This window comes from Scatophagus argus, chromosome 6 (assembly GCF_020382885.2).
Source record: "Scatophagus argus isolate fScaArg1 chromosome 6, fScaArg1.pri, whole genome shotgun sequence".
NCBI lineage: Eukaryota > Metazoa > Chordata > Actinopteri > Scatophagidae > Scatophagus > Scatophagus argus.
The window spans coordinates 3,130,745-3,136,834 of NC_058498.1; the positions used below are offsets into that span (position 1 = coordinate 3,130,745).

A 6,090-nucleotide genomic window follows, 5' to 3' on the forward strand; every position below is an offset into this window, starting at 1 on the left:
AGGTTGTTTAGATGTGTAGGAATTCTACTTCATATTCACAAATCCAAATCGGACAAAAAAAAGCATATTTACGAGAACTCACCGCGGCTTGGAACAGCAGATAAAGTTTAACTCGGTATTTCCCATTCTCTGGCTGAATCTCGGTGACTCTCAACTGTCGAAATTGTAGAGAAAGTCATTTCACAGTTTGTCGGGACTCAAGAGCGGGAGAAAAACAGCACTCCACAAACGCTCAGGGATCCGAGAAGGAGTAAAAGTAATCGGCTGCTCCGGACCAATCCGTCGCACGGTTCTACACCAGTGAGAAACTTTGACTTTCGCTGTGGCTCGGCTTATCCCAGTGTAATTCTACGTTCCTAGAAGCAGAGGCTTTGACCTTTCTGGGGATAATGACTTTACAAAATGAAATCATCCAGCAGGAGATGTAGTCAAGAGGAGAGAGACGAGTAGAGGAGGAGAGAAAAGAGGAGGAGGAGCAGGAGGAGAAAGACTCAAGGAGCGCAAAGGGGCTGTCGATTAGAAGATTAGAAACACGCGTTTGCGCATTTGATTCAGCCAGAAGCCGGTGCAGTCCAGCGTCGGACAGATGCGGCGGAATGCGGCTGCCGGGACGCGGACAGCCGCCCCTACGAAGATGGTTAAATATCCCGTTATGAATTCCACCCAAGCGCCGATTCCCCCCCCACCTTACTCGACCCGCCTACTCCGCATCGCTGTGTGGAGGAGCGCAGGAGCCAGATCCTGTACAAGTGTTGGTAGGTGTCCAGCAGAAGATAACAGGCATGGGCGCCTCAGCTCTCCCCCCGTGCCCCTCTCTCACTTAGTCACATGTTTAAGACACAAGAAGCCCTCTGTAATAGATGCCAAAGGACGGTAGAATAAGGTAGGCGACGTGGCGAGAATGACAACAGTCCCTCCTTTTCTCTCTCCTTTCTACTTTAAATGAAAAGCACTGGTGTGCACTAAGCGAAATGACACTCTTGTCATTAACTTTATGCCCTAATATAGTTCTTTTAATGTCGCAGTTATTTATAAAGACATGGGCAATGGAAGTAATTGAATATCCCTCATAACTGCTTGGCTGGTCCACTCCAGAAGACGCCTCCAGAGAGGACGTCAACATTTAGGTCCTTATCTGTCTGGGCTGTCACATTAGTCAGAGGAGAGCGAAGGTGTTGAGCATAATGTCTAATCCTCTTTGGTTTTTGTCTTGTGGAGCATGCCTATGCATGAACCATGAGTCATTAAGAGGCACTGCAAAGGCACTTCTGCTAAAATCACCATGCAGCAGAGACTATAGCCACTAAGTGAATGAATAGATGCTGGCATTTTCATAATGACTATGACAGCACGCATTATAGGAACAGGGATCAGAGCTGTTAAACTGTATGCCCAGGCACCTGATTTCATTTCAGACTGCAACGATCAAAACCAGAGCCAGAGTGTATGGGATCTGAACTGACCATCAGATTCTCTTGTCTGTTATTGAGTCTTACTGCTCTGCACGAACAATTAATATGCAGTGGAGAAAAAGGAGGGTATTTTGTCTGTAGTGCATCTGAAGTACAATTTGAATCCTTCAGTTGTGTGAACACACTCCTGGATAAGTAGGTTTTAAATCCACGATGGCTGACAGTGAATTCTAAACTGTTAGTCTGCACATAAAATATCAAATTAGTGGGATATTTTTATCATCACCGATAAACATGAAAGCTTCAGTGATCTATCATACACAATATAATCTGGGTTATTTATTAACTTGTGATTCTGCTGGGTAGAAAGAAAAGAAGCCAAACGAGTCTGTGAAAGCAATCAGGTCTTATAATTCTACAGGCACAGCAGCCTCAGTGTGGTGCTAATTAACCCAGTTCCTCGTGTGTTTCAGTGTCCATTTAGTATGCTGCACCGTGCTGTAGCTGTCCCTGGTCCTGAAGTTGATTTATGTCCAGATTTGGTGTGACAGAGACTCCGTTTCAGACTCCTAACTGTCAATTCCGATCAGCATGTTGCCACAAAAAGTGACAACTTGTTAGAAAAATCTCATTAATTTAACCATTTCCTTAAGCGTATCCATCCATCTGTGTGCTGCATTAAAAAAAAAAAAAAAAATGATGGCGTTGCTCCCATCCCAATCCATTTATCATTCATATTAGGCCCATCCAGCCTCTTGTTGTTGCTGATGATAAGCGTATGGATGAGCTGCTGTCCATGGTGCTGAATAACCAGCCTCACACTGTCTGGAGCCCCTGGGATCATCAAAGATTTACTTTTACTTTCAAAACTACTTGAACACTTGATTGGATAAGTGATTCAGTGCATTTATACTAGCAAAGCCTTACTAAGAGTGCTCTCCTTAGATAACAGCACCTAAATAGTTTCTGTATAACAAAAACACTTAACATTTCACCAGAAAAGAAATCGCGTCCCTCTTTTTTTCCTTGGTCATGACCCCCTAAGTACTGTAATTCCATTAATTTAACTATCACCCATTAAAGACCTCCATTAGCATATTAATGAGTGATGTTCATGAAATGGATCTCCATCATGTTTGCTGGAAGTGGAGCGACCCAGTGGATTTGCTGCTCCAGTGTCTGTGACGAGCGAGGCAGTGCAACTAATTTACACCTTAAGCACAGTCTCATTACAGGACCTGGGAGTGTCTGGAGAGCATCGTGCTCATTTTAGCTCTGTGACTCTCACATCACATCAGTCCCACATCAGTCAGGAAGTGTTCCTCCAACAGGGAGATGGTGTCACGTGCGATATCTGGCCTTTTTCGCTGTCATTCTTCATTTTCTGATGCCAGCGTTCTGTTGGAAAAAAAAGAGTTTGCATCCATGTCAGCCGATGAGTCACTCCTGAATCAGAGATATAACCTTTTTCTAGGGGGTTGTTGGATTTTCGCTTGCTTAATTTTACATTTTTGACAACTTTAACACACAGCAGGACTTGTGATTTCTCCCCATTCTGTGCTCTTACTGTACTGTGAACGCCTCTGCAGTCCCCTACAATTTGACCTCAGCCTTCTCCAATATCCCTCAGGCAGCCATGGAGGACAGCTGATTCAGATAACTCCATTCCACTGGGCCTGTGAAATGAATTTAGGTCTGTTCAACTAAGGGCCCATTCATTTTGGCTCCATTTCACCGTCTATCATTTCACCCTGAATACCATCAGACCAGCAGTTATCTGTTCTATATTTAAAACAGCTAGGATTATTTTGTGCATGGGATGAATATACCTCATACTTCACCAAGATTACCTCAAGCAATCTTCTGCTATCTTCTATCTATTGCTGTACTACAAATTCAGTATTAGAATATAAGCCAGTGCCAGCAGTATCATACCCTGTTTATTATAGCATGTGCTTATCACTGCATATCCAGAACAAAAGGTTCATGAGCTGAAGGAACTTTTTAAACTGCTCACAGGGAATACGTAACTTTTTTCCCCCTCACAAATTCTGCTACTTCCCCTCTTGACTTTGTAAGAAGTAGCCATCATCATTATTTACCCTTTACAGAGCACACCTCAAAAACAACCCCATTGACTTTTCTCCTTCCTGGGTGCTGAAAAAGCCTTAACGAGACACTTCAGGGTTAATGTTTTAATCTACCAGAACTTCCCATAATATCATAACCAGTTCCCAAATGCATCCTGCTGTTGCACTTATTATACAATAAACAACACTTTGCGTAATGGCCAATATGAGCCCTAATGTTGACCCTGATGAGAAAAGGAATTAAGACGATACCAGAGGCAGAGATATGAAGGTGAGGTAACCTCGTTTTTTTCGTCTGGCAGCAACAACAGTAACATTGCGATAATAATCAGTATTTTCACTCAAGATATTTATCATGGTATGGCAGCTTCAGTGCTTAACAGTGTGGCTACTAATTCAGTGGGATTTGGGGTTTAATAAAACAGCTGCGGAGGGGGATGAGGAAGGTAAGCTGCTTTGTCTACCCTTCAGTAAACATGGATCTCATACAGATATTCTTCTAAATAAACATTCTCCTGTTCATACAATGCCACAGGAACTACTGGCTTAAGAGTGCTTGAGTAAAAGTTCCAGTCATAAGTAGAAATGGAAATTGTATTTTCTTTCTGTGGTTACAAAAGTGACAGAAAAGCTGTTGGCACTCTTGAGCAGACTCCAAAAAAAGGAAAAGATAAGAAAAGAAAAAGCTGAACATCAGTAAGAGTCGCCCTTCAGTTAGGCACTGAACTTACAATTACCTCCGTCAAACTGTTCACTGGTTTGCTGGCAAACAACACACAGCTGTAATAAACATTTGACAAAGAATTCCCACTGTAGCCACTCCCTTGTTGTTGCTGTAATGTATTCTTTCTTAACATGCCTAGTGTAAATGTCTGAAACATTAATGTGATAAAAAATAATTATGATCGGCAGCACAGCTTGTATCCATCTTTGTAATGACACATTCCCGCAGTGCAGACATTATCAGTCACTTCTCTTCAAGAGAAGAAGAAAAAACTGAGAACTGAGAGGCCAGATATGGACAGACAGTGTGCCTTTATACCTCAAGCATGCTGCCATGGAGGAAGCCTATCATTGAAACCCAATGAACAGATAGCTTGGAGATTTATCAGAAATGATATAGTGCTGTGAATGAGAATGGTATGGCTTCTCCATTACCCATCCATCACCAATGATGTATTACAGATAAACTACCAGGCAGCAACAAGCTCTTGCTGAGAGGCTGACCTCGTTGATGAAAGCAAAAACTCCCCCATGGCCATCCCAGCAAACACAGCTACCTCTTTTCAATACAACAGTCAGAGCTTGTCTCTGTACAGGGGAACTCATATCAACACTATTATTTCTTGGGGGTGGTGTGTATGTGCACTGACAAAAAAGAACAAACACACAATTTGTCTCCAGACATGCGATGGAATGTCCGCCTCTCTTCGACATCAGCGCTTGAAGGTGAAGTCAAAAGGCTATTCTCAAGCCGAGCGGCTGATGTGCGTCTTCACCAGCTTGTTCAAACAGCACCTGGTTTTATTCCTTCCTGACAGTGATAAATAGACTAGCAGCTGAGAAAGCTTTCCGTGTTTTGATGTAAATGTTTGAAGACCACGAGTCGAAGACAATCTGTCCCAGGCAGTGTTTAGTTTTGCACTTCAGTGGCACCAAATAGCAGCCCAGGATAGACTTTATTTTCGTGCCCAAGAGGCAGTCCCATCAGTAAACTGTCACATTATCAACCTAAATCAGTCTATAAACACGGTTTACCAATGAGAGACTCAACTTTCAAAATGCACAAAAAAGAAGCATGACCCTCAGAAATGTCTTGCAAAATAATATCCTGACAATAACAGTTCTCTTGGATGTCCCAAATGGCTTTATAGCTCACAGTTGTGTGTCTGCTGATAAAGGTCAATCCAATATAAAATGGCCCTTCTTATTTCTCAACAAATTCTGGGAATTCAAACATTAATTTATCATGTGGCACAAAAAGATTGGTTCTCAAAAAGTTTCCATAAATAAATATTTATAACACTGGTCACTGTTGCACTGGTGTGCCAACTGTGTCTCTTAAGTTGTGAAAAAAGGGTGCTAAATCAGTTATTTGGCTGCATGCAAAATGTAAATGTAATTTCAGAAAAATCTTCAATGAGTGTATTTCATTTCATTTATTATTTTACAATATTTGTCCACAGGAATTAACACCTCACTAAACTGTTTTTTATGTTTATGTTTAGGAAGGTTCAAAAAATGATCAAAGTTTCCACGTCCACTGTGACTTGGAGCTTGAGACAGGACACTTGCAAACACTGGTCCCTGGTGGGTGTCAAAGTCTTACACCATACAACCAACTTCCTTTGATCTGATCAAATGCAACACATCCTTCACTTGAAAGACCCAGGAAGCAACTGGGTTTACCATCACTACACAATTGGAAGAACAAATTAAGATTATAAAAAAACAAGGCTAGCAAAAAGCTTCACCAGGCATTAGTAATGCAGAAATCCATACTATCCCTCCAGATCAAACCATCCTTTGTGCAATTAAGTGCCATGTCAAACCATTAAGAGCAACACAGGCAGCCTCATTGGCTTCTC

At 42.0% G+C, this 6,090-nt stretch overlaps 1 protein-coding gene across 2 annotated transcripts in view; it reads right to left on the bottom strand.

The window, feature by feature from the left end:
* brinp3a.2 (bone morphogenetic protein/retinoic acid inducible neural-specific 3a, tandem duplicate 2) overlaps nucleotides 1-650 on the bottom strand; it is a 42,807-nt gene extending 42,157 nt beyond the window's left edge. For both annotated transcript variants that reach the window (XR_006843641.1, XM_046392228.1), the window contains exon 1: nucleotides 83-650. The gene's annotated coding sequence lies outside the window, so the exon portion shown is untranslated. The remainder of the gene's footprint in view (nucleotides 1-82) is intronic.
* Between the last annotated feature and the right edge of the window lie 5,440 nt (nucleotides 651-6,090).